Below are 26,781 nucleotides of genomic sequence, written 5' to 3' on the forward strand. Positions count from 1 at the left end.
AAGTTAGCAATCTGGGCTGCCTGCTGGGAGCCAAGCTTTCCTACCTCAGCTTCCTTTTCAGCTGCTACACTTAGAGCTTGAGAAGCGGCTTCTTGTTTCAGTCTCAGTTGCCTATCCAGCTCCTCTACAGTCATACCTAACCTGAAGAGCAAAGTTCTCTTCTTAGCCTTTTTAGTGGGGGAAGGCTTAGACATCATAAACCTTTCCAATGTTCTGCACAGTTTAACCATAGCATTCTCCCCACTGAACAGATCATAAGCCCTGGGGTTTGTATTCTTCCCAAATAAAGCAATAGAAGTCAATGGAATTTTTATTTAATTGCCTGGTCCAGCCCGTCACTCCAACCACGTTCTCTGCCATCCTACCCTGGCAGGTTAACTTTTTCTTCTTTAGTTAGGCACTCAGTCAATCAGGGAATGAACACACACACACAGACCACCTCAAGGTATTTTAACAAGGTGTTCCTCCACACACCCTCGGGTGGGGGACGGGACTTACTAATCCCACAGCTACAGATTCGTGCACCCCGAGCAAGGGAGTCCTTCTCCCCCAGGGGCTCACACCCACAATCTCACACCACTCACACAGGGGGATTGCGATTTTGCAGATCCCACCCAAGGAAACAAATGTTTCCCCTCCTCGGATAGCACCCTACTTCTGAGCCTGTCCGAGTCCACCAACCAGTGTGAGGACGACCGCTGTCGCTGCCTCAGAGGCGTCCTTGCCTTGGACGCAGAAGCCTCCTCGCTAACCTTCTACCCAGTCAGGGACGTTTATTCCAACGACCATCTGGCTCGTTGTATCCAATGGATCCTGAACAGAGTCTCAACAGATCACCTTACAAATATGGGTGACTAAGAACGATGTTACTATGCTTGCGGATGGACCTCCGGACAGAGACAGGCTGTGTGATTGCAACATCGGATCCTGGACTGCATACTACCTAGGTAATGATCAGCAAGAGGACCATGGAATCTGGATGAACCTGGTTATGGAGCACCGTGGATGGAAATCAGGTAAGCTCTTTTGATGATACGTTGTCTCTCGAAGCACGCATCTCACAGGCTGCCGCTCAGAAGGACACCACTGCTTAAGGTGTGTTCTCCCCTTATATAGTCTCTCTCTCAGCCATACCACGTGACCTAGATCCAGTAGTCTTCCTGCTCTTTTACACCAAATGACATAAAACACCTTACAAAAAAGGACATGAAATTGTATAAAAGATCCTTGGGTCCTGATTCTGTCATCTCAGATCTGCTTACACTTCATCAGGGGAAGTTTGAGTCGCAAGACTGAGGTCCCAGTTATGCTGGTATGCCCTGAATATGAGATTTGGACATTGGATCTATGAACTATTTCTAAAAGAACTCTTTGCAACTACAAAGCTCACCATCTCTGCTATGAATCTGCACCTAAATTAATTGAACTCATGTCTGTATGTATATTGATCTTTTAACCGTACTCTCTGTCTTTTGTTTTTTAATAAATTTTAGTTTAGTTAATAATAATTGGTTATAGTGTGTATTTGAGTAAGATCTGAAACATTCATTAACCTGGGAGGTAATCCTTTGGGATTGGTAGAACCTTTTCTTTTATATAATGAAATAAGATTTACAGAAACGTCATTATATTTGACTTGGGTAGCTGGATGGAGCCTTGAGGCTGGATCACTTTAAGGGAACTGTGTTGTTTGGACTTCTGAGTAACCAGTAAGATTATATAGAAAATAAAGAAGCTGTTTTATGCTGACTTGGTAAATCTAAGTGTTGGAATATCCACCAGCTTTATGGGGATTGCCTGCCCCATTCTTTGCAGTTCACCCTAATTGAGTGACCACAGCTGGCTCCCCACTAGGGAGTACAATCACAGTAACAATTACAACTGGGTGTGTATTGGGAAGACACCCACCAGACAACAGGCCATCAGATTTGATGGGCCATCAGGAAGGAACAACAAGACTGTGAAGATACTCATGTCTCTCCCTCCTGGGAGGCATCCTGTGATGTAACTGTGACACTACTAGGTCAGGTGGTCTTGTCACCTGATACTAAACATTTTCTTGGACTTCTTGTAACTACCCACTGGAAGGGGAGAGGTCAAGTTTGGGAAACAAAGGATTCCCCAACTTAGGTAAACCTTATTTAAGGGTGGGGAGGAAGGCAAACGGGATTCCTCCTCTCCATAGCCTGTGTGCCCAAGAAGAAAGATTGCTAAAGACACCTGAAGGGAAGGCCGGGGGGAGTCCAGACTGAGACAGGGGTCCAGTCTGAAAAGAAATATAACTGGAACTCTAAGCTACAGAAACTTTGCAACCTGCCTAAAATAACATTTAGGGTAAGAAATTACATGTTGTAAACTGTTTCTTAAGTATATTGAGTGTAGCTTGCATATTTTGTTTTATTTGCTCAGTAATCTGCTTTGTTTTGTGTATTCTCTCTTATATTACTTAAAATTCACCTTTTGTAGTTAATAACCCTATTTCTTGTTTATAATATAACCCAGTTGGTGCAATTCATAACTGGGGGCAGGGGGTAAGAGGCTGTGCATACCTTCCTCCACATTGAGGGAGGAGGCGAATTTCATAATATACCTTTGGGTCTGCACTTCAAGGGAGGTGGACACCTGAGTGCTTGGGCAAGTCCTTTAAGCGGAGTCTTCCCAGAGCTGATCTCAGTGTCTGTGTCATTCTGCAAATGGGTGTGTGCTGGAGGAGGCTTAATAGCCTGGCTCAGCAAAACAGGTAAAAAGGGTGCCCAGGGAGGCTGAGTGGTATCTCAGCATGTCAGGTGGCATCCTAAGGTGGGCAACGCGTTACAAAAGTGAGCCCAGTGAGGCTTACATCTTGCCAACGTCTCTGAGGAAGCTCATAGTAGGTAGGTGATATGGAAAGGGGGGGTTCAGCTGTTGTGACCTGCACTGGATGTGCCATGTTTGTCTTTCTTCCACAGGACAGAAGCGACTTTGTCTGTACAAAGTGCAAGCTGGTCTCCATATTAGAAGAGAAGATTGAAGGTCTGGAGCAACAGGTAACGACCCTGCGTTGTATACGAGAGACTGAGGATTTTCTGGACCAAACTCAGGATAGCATTCTAGGGGCACAAAGCTCTAAAGATATAGAGCAGGTTGCACAGAGGAGCCAAGAGGCCAGTGAAGAAGCTTGGCAACATGTGACCTCCAGAAGAGGTAAACGGAATGTCCGGGTTCCAGTAACACAGACACAGGTAACTAACCGCTTTCATGTTCTCTCCACAGGTACCAATGCGGAGAGTGGACCAGATGATATGTCTGGGGGGAGAAAGCAGAAGGAGACTCCGCTGGTTGGGAGGCATGAGATGCGATGTCCTGAGGTTGGGGGTTCCACGACCACCACTTCCAAGAGGAGAAGGCGGGTGGTGGTGGTCGGGGACTCTCTCCTCCGGGGGACTGAGTCATCTATCTGCCGCCCTGACCGGGAAAACCGAGAAGTCTGCTGCTTGCCAGGGGCTAAGATTCGTGATGTGACGGAGAGACTGCCGAGACTCATCAAGCCCTCGGATCGCTACCCCTTCCTGCTTCTCCACGTGGGCACCAATGATACTGCCAAGAATGACCTTGAGCGGATCACTGCGGACTACGTGGCTCTGGGAAGAAGGATAAAGGAGTTGGAGGCGCAAGTGGTGTTCTCGTCCATCCTCCCCGTGGAAGGAAAAGGCCTGGGTAGGGACCGTCGAATCGTGGAGGTCAACGAATGGCTACGCAGGTGGTGTCGGAGAGAAGGCTTTGGATTCTTTGACCATGGGATGGTGTTCCATGAAGGAGGAGTGCTGGGCAGAGACGGGCTCCATCTTACGAAGAGAGGGAAGAACATCTTTGCCAGCAGGCTGGCTAACCTAGTGAGGAGGGCTTTAAACTAGGTTCACCGGGGGAAGGAGACCAAAGCCCTGAGGTAAGTGGGAAAGCGGGATACCGGGAGGAAGCACAGGCAGGAATGTCTGTGAGGGGAGGGCTCCTGCCTCATACTGGGAATGAGGGGCGATCAACAGGTTATCTCAAGTGCTTATATACAAATGCACAAAGCCTTGGAAACAAGCAGGGAGAACTGGAGGTCCTGGTGATGTCAAGGAATTATGACGTGATTGGAATAACAGAGACTTGGTGGGATAACTCACATGACTGGAGTACAGTCATGGATGGTTATAAACTATTCAGGAAGGACAGGCAGGGCAGAAAAGGTGGGGGAGTAGCACTGTATGTAAGGGAGCAGTATGACTGCTCAGAGCTCCGGTACGAAACTGTGGAAAAACCTGAGTGTCTCTGGATTAAGTTTAGAAGTGTGTGCAACAAGAGTGATGTCATGGTGGGAGTCTGCTATAGACCACCGGACCAGGGGGATGAGGTGGATGAGGCTTTCTTCCGGCAACTCACGGAAGCTACTAGATCGCATGCCCTGATTCTCATGGGTGACTTTAATTTTCCTGATATCTGCTGGGAGAGCAATACAGCGGTGCATAGACAATCCAGGAAGTTTTTGGAAAGCGTAGGGGACAATTTCCTGGTGCAAGTGCTAGGGGAGCCAACTAGGGGGAGCGCTTTTCTTGACCTGCTGCTCACAAACCGGGTAGAATTAGTGGGGGAAGCAAAAGTGGATGGGAATCTGGGAGGCAGTGACCATGAGTTGGTTGAGTTCAGGATCCTGACGCAGGGAAGAAAGGTAAGCAGCAGGATACGGACCCTGGACTTCAGGAAAGCAGACTTTGACTCCCTCAGGGAACAGATGGCCAGGATCCCCTGGGGGACTAACATGAAAGGGAAGGGAGTCCAGGAGAGCTGGCTGTATTTCAAGGAATCCCTGTTGAGGTTACAGGGACAAACCATCCCGATGAGTCGAAAGAATAGTAAATATGGCAGGCGACCAGCTTGGCTTAATGGTGAAATCCTAGCGGATCTTAAACATAAAAAAGAAGCTTACAAGAAGTGGAAGGTTGGACATATGACCAGGGAAGAGTATAAAAATATTGCTCGGGCATGTAGGAAAGATATCAGGAGGGCCAAATCGCACCTGGAGCTGCAGCTAGCAAGAGATGTCAAGAGTAACAAGAAGGGTTTCTTCAGGTATGTTGGCAACAAGAAGAAAGCCAAGGAAAGTGTGGGCCCCTTACTGAATGAGGGAGGCAAGCTAGTGACAGAGGATGTGGAAAAAGCTAATGTACTCAATGCTTTTTTTGCCTCTGTTTTCACTAACAAGGTCAGCTCCCAGACTGCTGTGCTGGGCATCACAAAATGGGGAAGAGATGGCCAGCCCTCTGTAGAGATAGAGGTGGTTAGGGACTATTTAGAAAAACTGGACGTGCACAAGTCCATGGGGCCGGACGAATTGCATCCGAGAGTGCTGAGGGAATTGGCGGCTGTGATTGCAGAGCCATTGGCCATTATCTTTGAAAACTCGTGGCGAACGGGGGAAGTCCCGGATGACTGGAAAAAGGCTAATGTAGTGCCCATCTTTAAAAAAGGGAAGAAGGAGGATCCTGGGAACTACAGGCCGGTCAGCCTCACCTCAGTCCCTGGAAAAATCATGGAGCAGGTCCTCAAAGAATCAATCCTGAAGCACTTAGAGGAGAGGAAAGTGATCAGGAACAGTCAGCATGGATTCACCAAGGGAAGGTCATGCCTGACTAATCTAATCGCCTTTTATGATGAGATTACTGGTTCTGTGGATGAAGGGAAAGCAGTGGATGTATTGTTTCTTGACTTTAGCAAAGCTTTTGACACGGTCTCCCACAGCATTCTTGTCAGCAAGTTAAGGAAGTATGGGCTGGATGAATGCACTATAAGGTGGGTAGAAAGCTGGCTAGATTGTCGGGCTCAACGGGTAGTGATCAATGGCTCCATGTCTAGTTGGCAGCCGGTGTCAAGTGGAGTGCCCCAGGGGTCAGTCCTGGGGCCCGTTTTGTTCAATATCTTCATAAATGATCTGGAGGATGGTGTGGATTGCACTCTCAGCAAATTTGCGGATGATACTAAACTGGGAGGAGTGGTAGATACGCTGGAGGGGAGGGATAGGATACAGAAGGACCTAGACAAATTGGAAGATTGGGCCAAAAGAAATCTAATGAGGTTCAATAAGGATAAGTGCAGGGTCCTGCACTTAGGATGGAAGAATCCAATGCACCGCTACAGACTAGGGACCGAATGGCTCGGCAGCAGTTCTGCGGAAAAGGACCTAGGGGTGACAGTGGACGAGAAGCTGGATATGAGTCAGCAGTGTGCCCTTGTTGCCAAGAAGGCCAATGGCATTTTGGGATGTATAAGTAGGGGCATAGCGAGCAGATCGAGGGACGTGATCGTTCCCCTCTATTCGACACTGGTGAGGCCTCATCTGGAGTACTGTGTCCAGTTTTGGGCCCCACACTACAAGAAGGATGTGGATAAATTGGAAAGAGTACAGCGAAGGGCAACAAAAATGATTAGGGGTCTAGAGCACATGACTTATGAGGAGAGGCTGAGGGAGCTGGGATTGTTTAGTCTGCAGAAGAGAAGAATGAGGGGGGATTTGATAGCTGCTTTCAACTACCTGAAAGGGGGTTTCAAAGAGGATGGCTCTAGACTGTTCTCAATGGTAGCAGATGACAGAACGAGGAGTAATGGTCTCAAGTTGCAATGGGGGAGGTTTAGATTGGATATTAGGAAAAACTTTTTCACTAAGAGGGTGGTGAAACACTGGAATGCGTTACCTAGGGAGGTGGTAGAATCTCCTTCCTTAGAGGTTTTTAAGGTCAGGCTTGACAAAGCCCTGGCTAGGATGATTTAACTGGGACTTGGTCCTGCTTTGAGCAGGGGGTTGGACTAGATGACCTTCTGGGGTCCCTTCCAACCCTGATATTCTATGATTCTATGATTCTATGAATCTCCTGTAACTGTTGCATTGTATAATTTATTATACAGTTAAGAAGTCCCAGAATCAAATGACTGATTTGTTTATACTACCCTGGTCATTACAATGTTTATGTAAGATGTCGTTTTTGTGTACTTAATGATAGGCAACAGATGTACTTAAGGTTGGCATTTTATAATTAAGTGCTTTTATATGAGGTTAAACATTTATGTAGTTTTGAGAATCAGAGGATTGATATTTTAAGTTTAGTGTATGCCCAGAGTTGAACTTTACCTGGAGAACATACCGTAATTACTAATCACTCCATTGTTTAGTCAGAATTTGCCTAAGCCCTGTAAAATAGGCTGTTAGCTTTGCAGTAGTACTAAACTAGTGAGCTGTTTTCCCAGAGCTCTTCCAACATACTTGGGCCAATTTTATTCCACTGTAGGAACAATGGCAGTTTACATCAGACAGTTTTCTCTCCCTTGAGATTAGGGTGTGGGTTTTTTTGGCACAATGAGGAATTTCATAATATGGCTTGTCCTTATTGTATACTTTCAGTGATGAACAAATCAACATACAAGCGGAAGACAAAATTAAAGACAAACTCTCAAGTTTTTGAGTGGGCATGATTAGCAATTGAGAAAAATAGAAATATCCTGTACCTTTTTATAATTTTATTTTATTTTATTTTTTTTACAGATGCTGAACTGAGTCACTTCTCCCACCATGAGCCAGTTCCTGGCACTTCTGCTGAGAAGCTTCTATTTGACTTGTAGAAATATTGTTATCAAAACCAGAACATTTAACTGATGGTTGTTTTGACATAAGCACAGCCATACTGGGTTGGACCAAAGATCCATATAGCCCAGTATTCTGTATTCCAACAGTGGCCAATATCAGGTGCTTCAGAGGGAATGAACAGAACAGGTAATTATCAATCTTAAATCTGCACTTTAGGGGCACACCAATAACTAATGCTTCCAAGGAAGACCAATATCCATGTGGTGGATGTGACACTAGCAGTTTTGAATTGTAAAAGTGAGGAAAAGTTTTCCTTTTGATGACATGTTGTGATACCAGTCAGCTCAGTGTTTTTGGGGAACCAGGGCCCAGTATCTAGCCTGTCTGACTCCTGAAAGACACCCCCCACTACCAGTCTCTTCTTGAACCAAAACTGATCAGAGAAAAGGCTTGCAGAGAGCAGTGAAGGGCATTGGGAGGCACATCTAGATCCCCCCTGACAAGAGTGACAAGATTAAGACATCTCTATTAGCATACAGAATGAAGAACAGAGACAACTCCCCTAGCCTCAACTGCATGAAAGATGGGACATGGATTAGCATAAAGAATGAAGAACAGAGAACCGCACTGAACTGTGGGACCAGAAAAGCAGGGAAGCACTGCATCATGGGAATTTCTGTTCCAGATATTAATGAACCTACACCTGCACACACCCAGCTCAGCAATTATCAGATCAATTCTAGAAATGAATCCTTGATTGATATCCAAAATACTGAAGCAGCCTAGTTGCATTGTGAGCTCCCTGGAAGAAAACACCGCCCATAGCCAAGAGTGATCAGCTCCTATTGTCTAGCCTCATCAAAACCCTTGAGTCATCAGTTTACCTATAAACAAATCTAGTGTTTTCTCTTGAACCATTGTATTTTCTCTACAAAAATCCCTACTCACCCTTCAGTCAGTGTTCTGATGCATGGATCCAAACTCTGAAACAGTTCCACTGGGACGCCATCTCCTGACTGATCGTGCTGGGGGCTCTGCCTGTCTCCAGCACTCAGGACCCTGAGGTACCACCATCACCTGGGAACCCCGATGAGTTCAAGCCTCATGGAGTGGGTGAGATCCCTCTCTCTCTCTCTCTCTCTCTCTCTCTGTTTTCTTTTCTACTTCAGGTATTAACCTTTAAAAATGTAACTGTTATGTTTGTTTAGCCCTCCTTGTGTAGTTATCACTATTATTCAATAAATAACTTTTATGGTTAAGCTGGTTGCGTCTCTCTCTCTCTCTCTCTCTCTCTCTCTCTGAACTTTACTCTTTTGTGTTTTTAGCTTCCCGCAGTTACTCTGCAGCAATCCTTCTTTTACCTAAGCTAAAAGATCCCTGTAGCACCCAATAATACTGTGGGGTTTGCTCATCAAGTAGGTTACTACCAGTACGATTGTGACATGAAAGTGGGGATAGGGACGTATTAAACCTGTGGCACATAAGGGGGGGGCACCTGAAAGTGCTGCTTGACCCAGCCCATTGAGTACAGGGGCATATAAGGGGATCATCTTGAGAGTGCTGATTGACCCGGTCCGCTCAGACTTGCTCTGTTAGTCTGTGTGTGTGTGGGTGTGGGGGTGTGTGTGTGCGCATGTTCATCTGGTTCTAGGGCTGGAGAAACCCAGTCCTGGGGAACCTAGGTCCTGCAGGATAGCTCCATTGAGAGGGGACTTGCAGAAGGAAGGAGTAGAGCTCCATATGAACACACAAGTGACATACGCAGTACATTAATAGAATTACAGAAACCTCCACCCCCCACCCCCAGACGAGTAACCCTAATAAATGAGCATACCCCAAAGTAACGGACATATCTGGTAACAGTTGTGATACACTTACGTCCAGAAGATATACCTTTACATTGGCATATGTACCTTTGTATATTGTTGATCCTAACACTATCTTTCGATTATTTCCAACCTTTGTGTTTGACTCTTCACTCCGGCAACATGTTCCACAGGTGGACTTTTTTTATGTTTCCGGTTTTACATATTCAGAATTTTACCAGCTGCTCATTAGACCTTTTGTTCTCATAATATGGGACACTAAGTGGGCCTTAATGCTATGCACAATTCCCTTCATAAATGGACAGTTAAGTCAAACTTAGTTTAAGCTTTGTTTTTCTCAAGTCCTACGCTTACAAAATCCAAGAACAAACAGCAGTATTTTAATCCTTGAGGTCCAATAATAGTTACAGCTTTTCTTGTGAAGTGTTGGTCAGTGCACAATATACTACCAAGTGAAGAAAACTAATTTGGCTGTTGTCATTGCCCAGATGAATGAATTGCAGAAAGCATCCAATCAGCATAAGTGGTGAGAAGTTAGTTTCAGATTTAAATACCCAGTCCGGGAGCAGATTTACCATGAAACAAACTGTGCGGTACCATGGGGCCCCCCAGTGACAGGGGAGCCCCCAAAATGGAGGAAAAATTTTTGACAACCTGCCCCCAAGTCCTGGCCGGCGGTGCAGCAGAGCTCAGGCAGGCAGGCTGCCTGCATGCCATGGCCAGTGTCTCCACACCGCTCCCAGAAGCGGCTGGCTGCTGGCACGTCTCTGCATGCCCCTGGTGGGGTGGGGGAGGCGGTTCCACGTGCTGTCCCTGCCCCAGGCAGTGCAAGGAGACCCGCTGCCTCCCTCTCCCCAAGAGGCGTGCAGAGATGTGCCAGCAGCAGAGCTAAGGCACTCCCGGAGCCTATGAGCCGCTGCCGGAGGGGTGTGTGTGCCAGTCGCCTTGGGAGCCGCACTGCCCGAGCTAAGCGCCTCTCCCCTGCCCCCATCCCACACCCCAACTCCCTGCCCCAGCCCAGAGCCCACACCCAAATTTCCTCCCAGAGCCGGAACCCCTCACCCACTCCCTGTAAGAGTCCAAGCAGTCCAGAGATGACAGATCTTTCCTCAAATCCATGCTTCTAGGTTCTACTCACAGAAAACAAGCAGACATTGTCACTACCCACGTGGACTTTTCCTTTGATGACAGAGACTGAGGAATGCATTTTGAGTCTTTGACCTCCGATCATCACACATAATGACCACTTGCTTTGAAATTAGCACTTTTCTGTGAAGTTCTCCATTTGCATTCCACAAGGCTTCTTCCTCATTTGATGGGTTATTTAGTTACAGGGGTATATACAATGTAAAATGTTTGCTACTACATTATAACAGGAGGGGGAGGGATAGATCAGTGGTTTGAGCATTAGCCTGCTAAACCCACGGGTGTGAGTTCAATCCTTGAAGGGCCATTTAGGGATCAGGGCAAAAATTGGGGATTGGTCCTGCTCTGAGCAGGGGGTTGGACTAGATGATCTCCTGAGGTCCCTTCCAACCCTGAGATTCTATGACAAAGATAAGTGAAAACAATGCAGGTAACTTTTCATGAAGTTTAAACACCACATAGACTCTTATACAGAGGTGCGGACTTTTGTTTTTGCTGGTGGGTGCTTTCCATCTGCCAGTTGCACTGTGCGCCATGTACGTGCTCTTGCCACCTTCTGGTGGTTTTTGTGGGCTGAGCACCTCCTATTTTTTCGGTGGGTGCTTGAGTCCTGGGTCAAGTACCCCCCCGGCATTTTGGAAAGTCGGCGCATCTGTCCCAACCAGTGTCCTGGACTTAGAACTGTGCAGGCGAACACTCTTGTTCTGGGGCACCAGGCTCCATTCCACCTCCCACGATCAAGTGAGTCCCAGGAGAAGTTCAGCTTTGGAAGAGCCTCTTTGCTCCTGCTGACTTGAGAATCAGCTGCAGCAGTGTCCTCCAGACACTGAAGATCGTATTCGACTTCTAGCAACAGTGTTTACTCTAGACATCTCTTGTGCACTGACTGGCTTTTGATTCCAATTGACTCTCCCTCCAGGTCTTTTCACCCCACCCCACACCCTATCAGTGCTCTCCATTTCCCCTCCTTTCTCCATCAGCCCACCCCAGACACACACCTGTCTAGCCTTTCTTCTTTTTCTCCAAGTGTAATCACTTCCTAAATTGTTAAAAATAAATGAAGCTGCATGTTTGCAGACCACATTGTTCACTCAGTTTGTATGTTATATGCCCTTTCTCTATGCACTTTTCTATGTTGAAATTAAGTTCTGCAGGATGGGGGCAGGCATACTCTGCTGTGAGAAGCATAATGGGACCCTCTTCTTGATTAGAAACTTTAGATGTCACTGCAGTTGAAGTAATAAAAAGGAACCAATCCTGACCACCCCTACAAAATGCTTAGCACCTTTAACTCCTGGTGAAGTCAGTTGGTGTTGAAGGCTTTAAATGGCGTGCAGGGCTAGTGGCTCAGAACACTTAATACTTACTATCCTAGGCCCAACACCATCTACTATGACAGTGCATATAGCACAAGCAGGGTTAATGTACTTTTCCTCACCCCAGCCAAAGTGTCTCAAGCCTCCTCTTTAGGGGGAATCCTCTAGGTATGAGAAGGTAGTTAAGGCTTCCTGCCCATTCAGTCTTTTGCCTCTTTGCCAGTATTGCACACAAAGGTGAAAAGTAATGACAGCTGTGGATTGTGTTGGATTTTGGCATTTACTATTGATAAGGAGAACCACCAAATTATTTAGTCCTTGAACATCAGTTTTCATGTACTTCTAATCTGAATCACTGACTCTCAAACACCCCCACTTTAGCTGTCAGCATGTTTTATTTGCTGCACTGCAATCTGTAAGTATAAAAAGTTTAAAGGGGAAACTAAAATCTTATCTTTACTTTGTTTCATTTGGAGGTATGGACTTAAAGTGCTGTTGAAACAATGAATCTTTATAAACTTTTATGAACTTTTAGTTCAATGTATATTTTTCTGTACCAAAGCCTTTCTGCTATTTGTGTTAAGTTCTTCGCTGCTTGGCTCACAGGTAAGCTATCATGTAGAGTAGTGAGCAGACTATTATCAGAAAATTTCCATATTGGTCTGCTTGTTCGGCACAAGAACTTAAATGCAAAGCAGCACAACTTAAGTGATTGAAGTGTTGTCTTTGTTATGTCAAGTTATACTTTAGGACCTGGAATATTTGATATTTTTATTACTTTTTTGGTAAAAAGTATCAGGAAAAAACCACATGTTGCTAACCTTTCACAACGTCGAAGCCAACCCTTCTTGAAACTTCCTTTATAGTGAGAAACACATGTCAAGGTATCACTGATTTTTACTAACTTTGACTTCAGGGTGTGTTCTCTCCCCGCCATCCAAATAGCAGAAACTGTTTATTATATTATCAGAACCAGACCAAGAGAACAAGCGGGTTGCTATAAAGCTTCCCTTGGCTCCATAATTTAATTTGGGTCATTTGCTAGAAGGTAGTTCCTTTTTAAGTAAACAGAAAATTATGTTTACAAATCAACCACGCTCAGAGTAGAAGGTTGTATAATGGATTCAAGTAACTCTTGCTCTTGTCTGATACATTGCTAGAAGTGTGGTGATTTGGATTAAGTGTTTGGGAGAGTTGTCTGATGCCAACTTTCTTTAAAAAAAAAAAAGGGGTGAGAAAAAAAAAAGGTTTAACCAGGTTTAACGAGGAGGTTAAGAGGTTCAGAACTGCATTTTGAAAGAGTGGATTTAGACTAAGTTTATTTCTAGTGATAATAGCTCCTCAGGATGCATTCAAGTTTGTTCCAGCTTTTATTTTGCTTAGAACTCATTAGTTTCCCCACCACGTTACCACCATATTTGTCATCTTGTTTTATGTCTTGAGAGCAGAGTATATATATATTTATACCATATTTATACATTAATACCATATATATATATATATATAACACTCCCTTTCTTCCTCATCTCCTAACACTATTTCTTAATCCAATTTCTATCTTTTAAGAATCTAGATTTCAGGAGGGGACAGCCATTTCTTAAGACAAGAGTTTTGACTATACAATACCCACTGTCTATCCTGGAGAAAATATGTTTCCTATTGGCACCCTGTGAGAGACAGTTTTCTGAAGGGAGATTTCAGTTTTGCTTTTAAGAGATCTGGCCTATGATTAATTTACAGATTTGGTCCTGTAGTTAGAGATTTTTGAGCATTTTATCAAGAAAACACAGTTTATGAGCAACACCTTAAGTGCATTTCTTCTTGAAAAGAGGATAAAGCACTTTAAATCTCTACATTTTATTTTTTAATGTTAAAAACTAGATTCTGTCTAATTACAGCAAGAATACGTTTTTTATCTCTAGTATGTGTTAGAATCTTGATATTTGTATCCTAGCTGCATCCATGTCTTGACAAAAAGCAACCCAGGGAAATTTCCAGAGAATTCTCTCAACTGAGTTTCATAATTTTTTCTCTTAATATTCATGAGTCTAAGTTAGTGTTGAGTTAACCAGAGCAACTGTGACTGAATTATAATTATTGGCATTAATTCAATGAGTGAAACTGTTAAAAGAGGTTTAGAAAAATGCGGGAGGAGAACAGGAACCTTTTTAAAATAACCTTTTTTTCTGGCAACACTGCCGTTTTTACAGGTGATAGTCTTCCATTGCTTGCAGTTCAGGATACAGCAGTTCATGGTATAAAGCAGGCTTCTCATTTATGTGTAACTCATGTCACAATTAGTTTTGCCAATCCTCCAGAATTGTCCTGGAGTCTCCAGGAATTAAAGTGTAATTTTTAATTAAAGCTTATGTCATGTGATGAAATCTCCAGGAATTTGGCCAACCTAAGTTGGCAACAGTAGTCACAATGTGGTTTTTCAGCTATGGCATGCAATCTAAATTTAGGACATAGATGGGATCTTTGATTAGATATGGGGATGTTTATCTACTGTAACATGCTTTTTTAGAGGATGCAAACAAGCATCAGTTTACCATAAAGGCAGCTGTTAAATGCTCAGATGCATAAGCTTGTCCAGTTTGAAACAGTATACTTACTGCTGAGGTCAGAATTGAGCGCTATATATGGCTTGAGCCATAAAGCTATACGGTTTGGTAGCTCATGTGATTTGTCTATTAAGTAGTCAGGAAGGTGCTACTTCCACTGTGCTTTCTTTCCTGTTTATACAGTCAAAGGCAACTACTTCACAACTTTAGGTCCCAAATTCTACTTTTTGAAATGAATACTTGTACAATTTACTACAGTGGCAGCAGTGTCAGACTTATAGACTGGACTGAGGCTTCTCTTTTATTATGCAATAATAATTTTCTTTGATAATCCAGGCATAAGTTTCCTAATCAATTAAAGCTGTATTACATCAACTAGCCCCACAGGCAGCATTAGTAATGTCAGGTAACTAATTTGTGAATAGTTTAAATATGTGTTTCATCTACACTGGTTATTGTGATGGGGTATATGAGCCACACACTGGTGAACTAAGGGTTAAAGAACATAACATAAAGCTCTGGATCCAGAAGGCCCCACCCAGCCACACCTGGTGGGCATACTCACTTTGGAGGTGGGGCTCACAAAGGAGCAGCTCAGATAAGTCTGGGTGGATAGAGCAGAGGAGCAGTTGTGCACTGCAAGCTCCTGCAGAGAAACCACTGGGGCTCTACGCAGCTGAGACCAGGCCCCACTGCCAAGCTGCCACAGGTCCTTCCCTCTATGGGGGCAGGGAACGATGGGCTGTGGATGATAAAGGAAAACCCTCCAGAGTGTGATCAGAGAGAATTCCAGGGGGATCTCGGAAGCTGACCGGTGGTGCAAATGGAAGAACTGAAGCTGGGGTAGGCAGTAGCCCAGCGTAGAGGTGTAAGGGCACCTGCCCCAGGGCCACATATTTGGACTGTTATTCACAGGGCTCTGGGCACCAGGGTTCTAAGCTGGTGGCGTAGAGGTGGCCTGGGTTCTCCTATCCCCAGCCACTGTCTCTTGCTGCTGGGCAGTACTGCCAGATTTGGACCTTAGCCTCCCCAACATTTGGTGGAGAATGTGGGTGACAGACACTGTTTGTCTAGTTCCTAGAGAACGAATGTCCACGTCATACCACCACCACAATTAGTACCAATTTTTGGCAGTCTCAGGCAAGTCAAAGATTGAATGGGCAGATAAATATTTGTAGTTTACCTCAGAGATTGTCTTTTGTTATCCATAGATGAGAAGGACTTGCAGGGAATTACTTCATCTTACACCACCAGTTCTCTCTTCTTCAGATATGTAGTTCAATGAAGCTGATGTGATTATGGATTGTTTCCCAATCAGTCTGGCACCTTTCACAAACAACTCACTTATAAATTAATTCATTATTTTTATTGCTCACCTAAGAACCTCATCTTGGGAGTCGAGAACAATGTTTTAAATAGTTTTGTTGTAATCAAAGTTTGAGGTGCCAGAGAGTTACTGAAGCTCCCCAAAATCCTTAGGCAGGCCCACTCAAATACACCAAAAAACATTTCTACCCGTTACCAACTAGACATAACATAGAAGGTGCAAGAATCATCCCCAAAGGACATCAGTGAGAAAGATTATGAATGGCAATTGGGAATGGTAGCATGACTAGCAAAGAGTTGACCCAGAGTGAGATTTAAGAGCATCACCACAAGTCACTCCTTGGTTATAAGCGTCATAATTTCAGAAGTCCAAGAAAATCCAAACAAACATTTGTCATTTTCAAACTGAATTTATTCATTTGTACCCTTATTCTTTTATTCTGTTTTTGATGCTGTGAAGCTTAAATTTTAGAACTGTTAATTGCATACAAATTAACCAAATTAATACAATTAACCAAGAGCAACATTTCCTTGTCTTTCTTCACTCAAGAATGACACTAACAAGTAGAAGGTGCCCACAAACCTGTAATAGTAAATACACATATACAGTTTTGGGCCTTGCTTTCCTCTGTTCTGATTTACACTTGTGCAAATAGAGCACAAAACATGATCTTTCTGATCTGATAGCTTATTTACATTTTGTAGTGGTGGGACTAGCTTTCCAAGATTAAAAGCAGAAGAGAATAATACTTCATGCTTTTTTTCTATACATCAAGCAAGACAATCAAGGTTTCAAGTTAAGAAATTCATAAACTTCACACTGAAGGTCACAGACCTGGTATTCTTCCACAACTTGTCGCTCTTAATGAAAAGAATAAGTTTCCTGTGCCTTCTTGCCACCTCACCTCTTATACAGTGAAGATTTTAGAGTCTGTATTGTTTCGGACAGAAATATTAGAAGCTTTAACTGCTGACATTTATTGACTGTTTTCAGTAAACCTAGTATGTCAACTGGCAACATGTACTGCACCAAGTTTATCACCCATTTTTTAGAGTCAAACACCCATCTCTCCCTTTCTTCTTCTTAAAAAAAGTCTGTTTAGTTTGATTATTCAATATCCATAAAAAAAGTAATTAATTGAAAAAGTGTTTTAACCAATAGCCTTATAGCAAGGAACAAGGTTCCCCTCCCTGAGGAAAGTTAGCCCTCATCAAGGTCCTTCCTCCCCAAATACCTGAGCAAGTAGCTATTTTCAGTTCCACAGAAAAAGCTTAGAAAGTTGTCTTCACAGAGATCCATCTTTCCTGTTGGAGATCTCTTAACATACTTCCCTGTCAACAATATAAAGCTACTCTTTAGAATATGATCTTTGCTTAGAAAGCAAATGACATAGTTTTATCTAGTTTTTGGATATAATAGCAATTAGATTTTTGCTTTAACAGGCATATATTTACTGTATTCCTTGGAGACAGGCATATGGAAGGAATAAGCCTGTTTTAGAGAGAGGAAACACTGGCACTGATTTTCAGGCATGCCATATTGCAGGGAGTGCAAAACTTACTCCAATACCACAAACCTTCTTAAGCCAGGTAGTGAAAGGAAAGACAAGCCATTTCATTCTCAGCTTCTTTTATCTAATCGTACATACGAAATCACACAGGGCAGCTTCCTTCCACTTATTCTGGGAAATAACACCAGAGATAAACCAAATAGAAAAAGCAACAAATTACTTTTTATCATGGTTCCAGCAATTTATCACCACTACAATCATAGTCCTCAGCTACCTCATTTTTCTTGTCCCCAATTGGTCACTTGATTAACAATTACCCCTTCTTTCCTCCCTCTTCCCCCCCCCCTGTAAAAATCAATATTCTTTCATTACAGAAAGATCTTTTCCTTTATTTTATGGGGGGTGGGCAGCCCTACTTCCTTTGTAATCTACATCTCTCCCATCAGCCTAACCAGCCATAGCTGCCAGCTTTTCTCTCCATATTTGACAGTGGTCAAAGACTAGTTTTCTTCTACCTGGCTTGCATCCCTAGCAATATGTTTAGGAGCCTCATCATTTCCTCTTTGCTTCCTGAAAGATCACTGCTTCTAAGTGATATATTGTCAAGTAACTCTGTTTCTGTAGTAGTGTCAAATATCCATGATGTACTTCAGTTATTTGAGGTAGTCTTTGAACTACTGAGTGAAAATTTTTATAAATCTTTCTTATGGAATTGGGGGCAAAGGAGCTATTTTGTTAGGAGTAAACCACTAAGTAAGCCAAAAGAAACTAGCCAAAACTGCATTGTGACAATTCAGGTTGGAAGCCAGGAGATATAGAACTGCTTGAGAGTGCTGTGAGGAGCTGCATTATAGCAAATAGGTTGTACCAGTTGAATAATTTAGTGGGGGAGAGAGAAGTGGAGCATAAAATACTGCTCTCCTGAAACTGACAAAGTTTTGATGTTCATATATATCTGAACCTGATTTTTTTTCCCAGTGTGGAATATTGACAGTTTTGTAGTTTGTAATCCTCCGTTTTAAGACGTAAAATGGAGAACAGTAAAGTCACTATGGAAGGTTCCTACACAGTCTAGTCTTCAAATGGGAATTGCCATAGTGGGTCAGAACAGTGATCTATGTATTTCAGAATCCTGTCTCAACAGTGGCAAATACCTGATACTGCAGATTAAGAATTAAATCCCCATAATGATTAATAATGTTTTGCCTATGGGGAAAATTTCTTCCTAATCTCATGCAGTTAATAGTGGGCTTATATCCTGAAACATGATTGCTGTCCTTCATACATTTTTATCCTACCTAGTATACCTACATACAATAGTCATATATGCCTAGTCCTGTTTTGAATCCTACTAAGCTCTTGGCTTCTGTCTTGTGGCAGGGAATTCTACAGGGTAATTATGCAGAAAATAAAAACAACTATTTCTTTTATCAAATTGTAGAAAAGTGGCTTCCTGCTGCACATCCCTTGTGGCTGGTTGTGGCATAGCAGCTCTTTCATATCTAGAATCCCCTGTGGATGGTCATTCCAGTCCCACGGTAGTCTAACCTTTCCCAGGGATCGGCCTTCTGGACAGATCACACCTTAGTTCTACCACTTCTGGGTGGAGAAAAAGTCCATCTAATAGAGCTAATATTCTTACAAAAAGGTCTTTGGTCCCAGTTCTGGGCAGCATGGTCTTCATCACAGCCCAAATCTCAAGGCTTCCAATTGTTCTTATCACTTTGCCAGGAGCTTCATGCTACCTTCCCACTGATTGGTAAGAGAACCTAGACCCACCATCTACAGTGGGTTCCAATCCAGAGACAGTATAACAAGTAGCTATAGTGTGCTCTGCCGGACTTGTTGCAGCTGCCCCCTGACTTCTTCCCACTAACCACATCTCTCACGTCAGGGCTCCTGCAAGCAAGTCCTCTGCAGTGTTCTCCCTGGGTCCACCACATACGAGTTATACCTCTGCTCGACTCCTCCAGAATTGCCCCTTGCTTTTGCATTCAGCATCTCTGCTTCTTACTGGCTCTACCTCACGGCCTCACAGGAGCCTAACCTGCTCTCTGAAGGAGCCTTCTGTAGCCCTTGCCACAGCTTTCCTTCAGACTTCAGACCAAAACACTCCTTTTGCCCAAATTCACTATGCTTGTAGCCCAGGAGAGGAAACTCCCCACTACTTCTCATCAGGGCCTCCTGCCTGGTTTCCTTCCCCTTCTCCTCTCATTTTATGGCACAGCAGTCTCAGCATGTGAGGCTATGACCCATCCTGTATCCTTGAAAAGGTGCTTTCATCCTTTTTTAATGCTACCCCATTTTCCCAGCACTCTCACCAATACTTTCAGTCTATATTCTCTCACCTTGAGGCATCTTAGTTCTTCCTAAAGAATTATTCTTTCTGTATAATTCTCCCTACATGGCCAATGTTCAGCCGTTTCCTTAACTTTGCTCGTTTTCCTAGACTCATAGATTTTAAGGTCAGAAGGGACCATTATGGTCATTTAGTCTGACCTCCTGTACAACACAGGCCACAGAATCTCACCCATCCACTCCTGTAACAATCCCTTGACCTACGTCTGAGCAACTGAAGTCCTCAACTCGTGGTTTAAAGACTTCAAGGTGCAGAGAATCCTCCAGCAAGTGACCCATGCTGCAGAGGAAGGTGAAAAACCCAAGGGCCTCTGCCAATCTGCCCTGGAGGAAAATTCCTTCCTGATCCCAAATATGGCAATCAACTAAACCCTGAGCATGTGGGCAAGACTCACCAGCCAGACATCCAGGAAAGAATTCTTTGTAGTAACTCAGATCCCACCTGATCTAGCGTCCCATCACAGCCAATTGGGCATATTTACCCCTAATAGTCAAAGATCAATTAATTGCCAAAATTAGGCTATCCCATCATACCATCCTCTCCATAAAATTACCAAGCTTAGTCTTGAAGCCAGATATGTCTTTTGCCTCCACTGCTCCCCTTGGAAGGCTATTGCAGAACTTCACTCCTCTGATGGTTAGAAACCTTTGTCTAATTTAAAGTCTAAACTTCCTGATGGCCAGTTTATATCCATTTGTTCTTGTGTCCACACTGGTACTGATCTTAAATAATTCCTCTCCCTCCCTGGTATTTATCCCTCTGATATATTTATAGAGAGCAATCATATCTCCCCTAAGCCTTCTTTTGGTTAGGCTAAACAAGCCAAGCTCCTTGATTCTCCTGTCATAAGACAGGTTTTCCATTCCCTGGATCAATCTAGTAGCCCATCTCCGTACCTGTTCCAGTTTGAATTCATCCTTCTTAAACATGGGAGACCAGAACTGCACACAATAGGCCAAATGAGGTCTCACCAGTGCCTTGTATAACGGTACTAACACCTCCTTATCTCTACTGGAAATATCTCGCCTGATGCATCCCAAGACCTCATTAGCTTTTTCATGGCCATATCATATTGGCGGCTCATAGTCATCCTGTGATCAACCAATACTCCGAGGTCCTTCTCCTCCTCTGTTACTTCCAAGTGATGCATCCCCAGTTTATAACAAAAATTCTTGTTATTAATCCATAAATACATGACCTTGCACTTTTCACTATTAAATTTCATCCTATTACTATTACTCCAGTTAACAAGCTCATCCAGATCTTCCTGTATGATATCCTGGTCCCTCTCTGTATTGGCAATACCTCGCACCTTTGTGTCATCTGCAAACTTTATTAGCACATTCCCACTTTTTGTGGCAAGGTTAGTAATAAAAAGATTAAATAAGATTGGTCCCAAAACTTATCCCTGAGAAACTCCACTAGTAACCTCCTTCCAGCCTGACATTCACCTTTCAGTATGACCCGTTGTAGTCTCCCCTTTAGACAGTTCCTTATCCACTTTTCAATTTTCATATTGATCCCCATCTTTTCCAATGTAGCTAATAATTCCCCATGAGGCACCATATCAAATGCCTTACTGAAGTCAAGGTACATTAGGTCCACTGTGTTTCCTTTGTTTAAAAAAATTCTGTTACCTTCTCAAAGAAGGAGATCAGATTGGTTTGACACGATTTACCTTTTGTAAAACTATGTATTTTGTCCCAATTACCATTAACCTCAATGTCCTTAACTACCTTCTCCTTCAAAATTTTTTCCAAGACCTTGCATACTACAGATGTCAAACTAACAGGCCTGTAGTTACCCGGATCACTTTTTTCCCTTTCTTAAAAATAGGAACTATATTAGCAATTCTCCCGTCATATGGTACAACCCCTGAGTTTACAGATTCACTAAATTTTTTGCTAATGGGCTTGCAATTTCGTGTGCCAGTTCCTTTAATATTCTTGGATGAAGATTATCTGGGGCCCCCAATTTAGTCCGATTAAGCTGTTCGAGTTTGGCTTCTACCTTGGATGTGGTAATATCTACCTTCATATACTCATTCCCATTTGTCATCCTACCATTATCCCTAAACTCCTCATTAAAGACTGAGGCAGAGTATTTGTTTAGATATTGGGCCATACCTAAATTATCCTTAACCTCCACTCCATCCTGAGTGTTTAGTGGTCCCACTTCATCTTTCTTTGTTTTCCTCTTATTTATATGGCTATAGAACCTTTTACTATTGCAAGGTCCAAGGTCCAACTCTACATGGCTTTTGGCCTTTCTCACTTTAACTCTACATGTTCTGACCTCAGTAAGGTAGCTTTCCTTGCTGATCCCTCCCATCTTCCACTCCTTGTAGGCTTTCTGCTTTTTCTTAATCACCTCTCTGAGATGCTTGCTCATCCAGCTTGGTCTACAACTCCTGCCTATGAGTTTTTTCCCCTTTCTTGGGATGCAGGCTTCTGATAGTTTCTGCAACCTTGACTTGAAGTAATTCCAGGCCTCCTCCACCTTTAGATCCACAAGTTCTTCAGTCCAATCCACTTCCCTAACTAATTTCCTTAATTTTTTAAAGTTAGCCCTTTTGAAATCAGAAACCCTAGTCACAGATCTATTTTTGTTTATCCTTCCATTTAGTTTGAACTGAATTAGCTCGTGATCGCTCAAACCAAGGTTGTCCCTACAACCATTTCTTCTATGAGCTCCTCACTACTCACCAAAAGCAAATCTAAAATGGCATCCCCTCTTGTGGGTTCAGCAGCTACTTGGTGAAGGAATCCATCAGTTATCGTATCCAGGAAAATCTGAGCCCTATTATTATTATTAGCATTTGTCCTCCTGTCTATATCTGGGAAGTTAAAGTCTCCCATGATCACACAATTCCCATGAGTATTTACTTCATTAAAAACATTAAAGAGATCTCTATCCATATCCAAATCGGATCCCGGCGGTCTACAGCACACCCCAAGCACTATCCCAGGGGAGGCTCTTGTAGCTTTCTTCCCCAGTGTGATTTTTGCCCAGACAGACTCTGTCTTATCCATTCCATCACTTCTTATTTCTTTACAATCTACCTCATCATTGATATACAATGCTACTCTACCACCTTTGCCTTTATTTCTGTCTTTCCTAAACAGCACATACCCTTCAATACCTGTACTCCAGTCATGACTACTATTCCACCATGTTTCTGTTATCCCTATAATATCTGGTTTCACTTCGTACACCAATAGCTCTAGTTCCTCCATTTTGTTACCTAGGCTCCTCACATTAGTGTACAAACATCTTAATTTTTGCTGTTTGTCTGTGCCTAATCGGGTAAAGAATGTGAGTGTCATAAATATAAAGGGAAGGGTAAACACTTTTAAAATCCCTCCTGGCCAGAGGAAAAACTCTTTCACCTGTAAAAGGTTAAGAAGCTAGGATAACCTCGCTGGCATCTGATCAAAATGACCAATGAGGAGACAAAGCTGGAGGGCGGGGGAGAAACAAAGGTTTTCTCTGTCTGTGTGTTGTTTTGCCAGGAACAGAAAAGGAATGGAGTCTTAGAACTTAGTAAGTAATCTAGCTAGATATGCGTTAGATTCTGTTTTGTTTAAATGGCTGATAAAATAAGCTGTGCTGAATGGAATGCATATTCCTGTTTTTGTGTCTTTTTATAACTTAAGGTTTTGCCTAGAGGGATTCTCTATGTTTTGAATCTGATTACCCGGTAAGGTATTTACCATCCTTATTTTTCAGAGGTGATTCTTTTACTTTTTTCTTCAATTAAAATTCTTCTTTTAAGAACCTGATTGCTTTTTCATTGTTCTTAAGATCCAAGGGTTTGGGTCTGTGTTCACCTATGCAAATTGGTGAGGATTTTTATCAAGCCTTCCCCAGGAAAAAGGGTGTTAGGGTTTGGGAGAATTTTGCGGAGAAAGACGTTTCCAAGCGGGCTCTTTCCCTGTTATATATATTTTTAGACGCTTGGTGGTGGCAGCAATAAAGTCCAAGGGCAAAAGGTAAAATAGTTTGTACCTTGGGGAAGTTTTAACCTAAGATAGTAAAAATAAGCTTAGGGTGTTTTTCATGCAGGTCCCCACATCTGAACCGTAGAGTTCAGAGTGGGGAAAGAACCTTGACAGTGAGAGAAACCATTCTACCACCAGTATCACCTATTAGACTGGTATCTACACTACCCTTCCTCCTTATGTCCATTCTCCTATCCATGGCTGTATCCTTTCTTACTTCGTTTTCTTCCCTCTCAATGTTAAAATCTGGCGTGGAGATTACCTGGACATCTCCCAACCATCTCCCCCAAATTCCTAGTTTAAAGCTCTCTTGATCAGTTGTGCCTGCCTCCATCCTAGAAGTCTACTTCCCTCCCTACTCAGGTGAAATCCATCCCGAGAGAACAGTCCTCTGTCCATGAATGCTTCCTAGTGGCCGTACGTCCCAAAGCCCTCCTTATAGCTGAGCCATCTGTTGATCATCATAATATTGTCACACCTTTGTTGCCCTTCTCTAGGAACAGGCAGAATCCCACTGAAGATCACCTGAGCCTCGATTTCCTTAAGTGTCTTCCCCAGCCTGGCATAGTCTCCCTTGATATGTTCCAGCGAGAATTTAGCCGTATCATTTGTTCCCACATGAAGGACAATCAGTGGATTCTTTCCCACTCCTGTTAGGATCCTCTTCAGCCTCAGGTCCATATCGCATATTTTAGCACCCAGCAGACAGCACACCCTTCTGTTCTCTGGATCAATTCTGGTTACAGGTCTGTCTATTCTTCTCAGTAAGGAGTCCCCAATCACGTAGACCTGCCTTTTCCTGGTGACAGTGTGATTCTCCGGTTCATATTATCTCGATTCATATTGTCATATTCTCTCGATTCATATCGATTCATATCGATCAAGTTCTCTCGATTCATATTGTCCCTTTCAATCCTCTGCAACCCGTCCCGTATCCTCCTGGGGCTCATATTTGGTGTTCTTATCTCCATTGACTCTTCCCCTCTTCCTATAGGATTAGCTGCTCTTTTCTTCCTTGCCCTCTCACCTTCAGTGACCACCTGCTGTGCCCCTTCTTCAACTTTTTTCAAACTCCGCAAACCTGTTCCTGAGCTCTATTTCTCCTTTACTGGCCCGTCTTTTCCTCTGTCTGGTTCTCTTAGTCACATGCTTCCACTATCCACTTTCCTCACCCAGCAGTCTCCCCTCAGAGTTCTTTGGTCCTGCTTCCATCTGCAAGTCTGAGCTTTTCCCTTCAGCCTCATCATGTCTTTGTTTCATCATCCGCTCAAACCCCCTTCTAAAAACTCAACCAGAGTTTCCACCTGCATCTCCAATCCTCGGATCTTTTCTTCCATCAGCTCTATCAGGCAGCAGTTCATACAGACAAAATTCTTTTCAGGTGCTTGCTCCAGGATCATGTACATGCCACAGCTTCCATATCCAGTCATCTTCATTGTGACCCACCACTTGGGTCACTACCACTGCTGCCTCTGTATCTGTCATCGCCTTCCCACCTAAGGCCTGTTAGTCAGGGAAACACAAACACAAACACAAACCAAACCAAAACACCACCCCCCACAGCAAAACAAACCCCCAACGAGCACCAAAACACTGCCAGACCACCACCCACTCCCTTCACTAGCCTGTCTGTTCCTCTGCCTGGCTCTCCTAGTCTTCCCCCCAAACTCCCCTTACAAATTCCCACTCAGACTCCCCTGTTTACAGCTCTGTTTGCTGGCTCCTGTGCCACTGCAGCTGTCTGTGACCCCACGTGCCCCGCCCCCTACTTGTCTCTGAGTGGAGGACTTATTGGCAGGCAGCAGCAGGCAGTGGAGGTCTCGGAGAAGGGGAAGGGTCACCATGGCCCAGGTGTCTGGTGGCGGGTTGTGGCAGCTGTGCCAGGGCTTAGCCTTCTCTGACCTATTATACCCACCGCCCATGCGTGTTTCACACAACCCATCTTCATGTGCATTTAATAGATACAAATTACCATTCGGGCCCCAGAAACCTGTTAGCACTCTAAATAGTTCGCTTCTTCTGTTGAAGCTGTGAAGTGTAACATTATCCTCCAGTTTAGGACATATTTAATAGAACATTGTCCTTCTTTCCTCTTTTGGTCCATATTTCTTGCCTTTCTTTCTTACGCTCTCTCTTAACAAACTTTTGAAGTTCTGTGTACTCAGCTGGATATTTGTATCAAACTCCTCATTTTGTAAGGGATTTGTTACTGCTTTATCAGCTGTCTCTTTGCCAGGTATCCTGTCATGTGCTAGAATCCACACTATTATTACATGTATACTAATTGTACTATCTCCATACTTAAGAACAGTATTTCATTGATTAAATCTTCCTGCTTTCCAAGGCTCCCTTTTTGATCACTATTATACCCAATGAAGAGAGTCAGATAGGATCACAGCTACAGCTGCATGTACATTTCTTAGCCAGGTCAGTGCCAACAGGATGCCCACCAATTCGGCTGTTATAACGGCCACAAAACTGGATATTTTCATATCAATCTCAATTTCAAATTCACGGATATGAAAGGTTGTTTCCATTCGATCTGTGTTGTCATCTTTAGATCTATCAGTGTAGATTTGGCAATGCTGACCCCATTTGCCGTGTATAAACTTCTTTCCTCATATCAGATGGTCCTGCTCGTTCCTTTGTTTTATCATTTAATTCCAGATCCACAGCTGGAGAGAGAACCATCCCCAGCTATAGTTTGTTTTCCCAGGACTAAAGATTTCAATCTCTTCCAGTCCATCCTTTTCATTCAAGTCTTTTATCCACCTTTTGACCCTGTTAACATGTGGGAGTTTGTGGCAGCCAGTTACATCTGGTCGTCTTAATTCCCAACAGCCCTTGTGTATTTGTTGAGCACTCTTATCTTCAATATTTCCATTTACCTGAGCCCAAAACGTTAAATCTAACAATTTCATCCTTAAATGTATAGGCATTTCTTTGGTAGCTACCTGCATCCCACAGTGTTGTAATATTCACACTACATGTGATTCACGGAGCTTGGGCTTGGATCAGCTCTAATTCTGTAAATGTTGAGTTAGAAACATTGAAGTCTTGGTAGTCATTATCTATAACTGGTCTTATCAGTGCCCTATACAGCATCATCAGTGTATTTTTATCTGCATCCCAGCT

The 26,781-nt window shown here is 43.4% G+C and overlaps 1 long non-coding RNA gene across 1 annotated transcript; it reads left to right on the top strand.

The window, feature by feature from the left end:
* Positions 1–1,874: 1,874 nt before the first annotated feature.
* Positions 1,875–25,483, top strand: LOC122458819. Its single transcript, XR_006279097.1, has 3 exons — positions 1,875–2,070; positions 11,000–11,014; positions 25,473–25,483. It is a non-coding gene; the product is annotated as an uncharacterized LOC122458819 (long non-coding RNA).
* Positions 25,484–26,781: the final 1,298 nt, after the last annotated feature.

Source organism: Dermochelys coriacea, chromosome 2, assembly GCF_009764565.3.
Source record: "Dermochelys coriacea isolate rDerCor1 chromosome 2, rDerCor1.pri.v4, whole genome shotgun sequence".
In the NCBI taxonomy this organism is placed as follows: Eukaryota; Metazoa; Chordata; order Testudines; family Dermochelyidae; genus Dermochelys; species Dermochelys coriacea.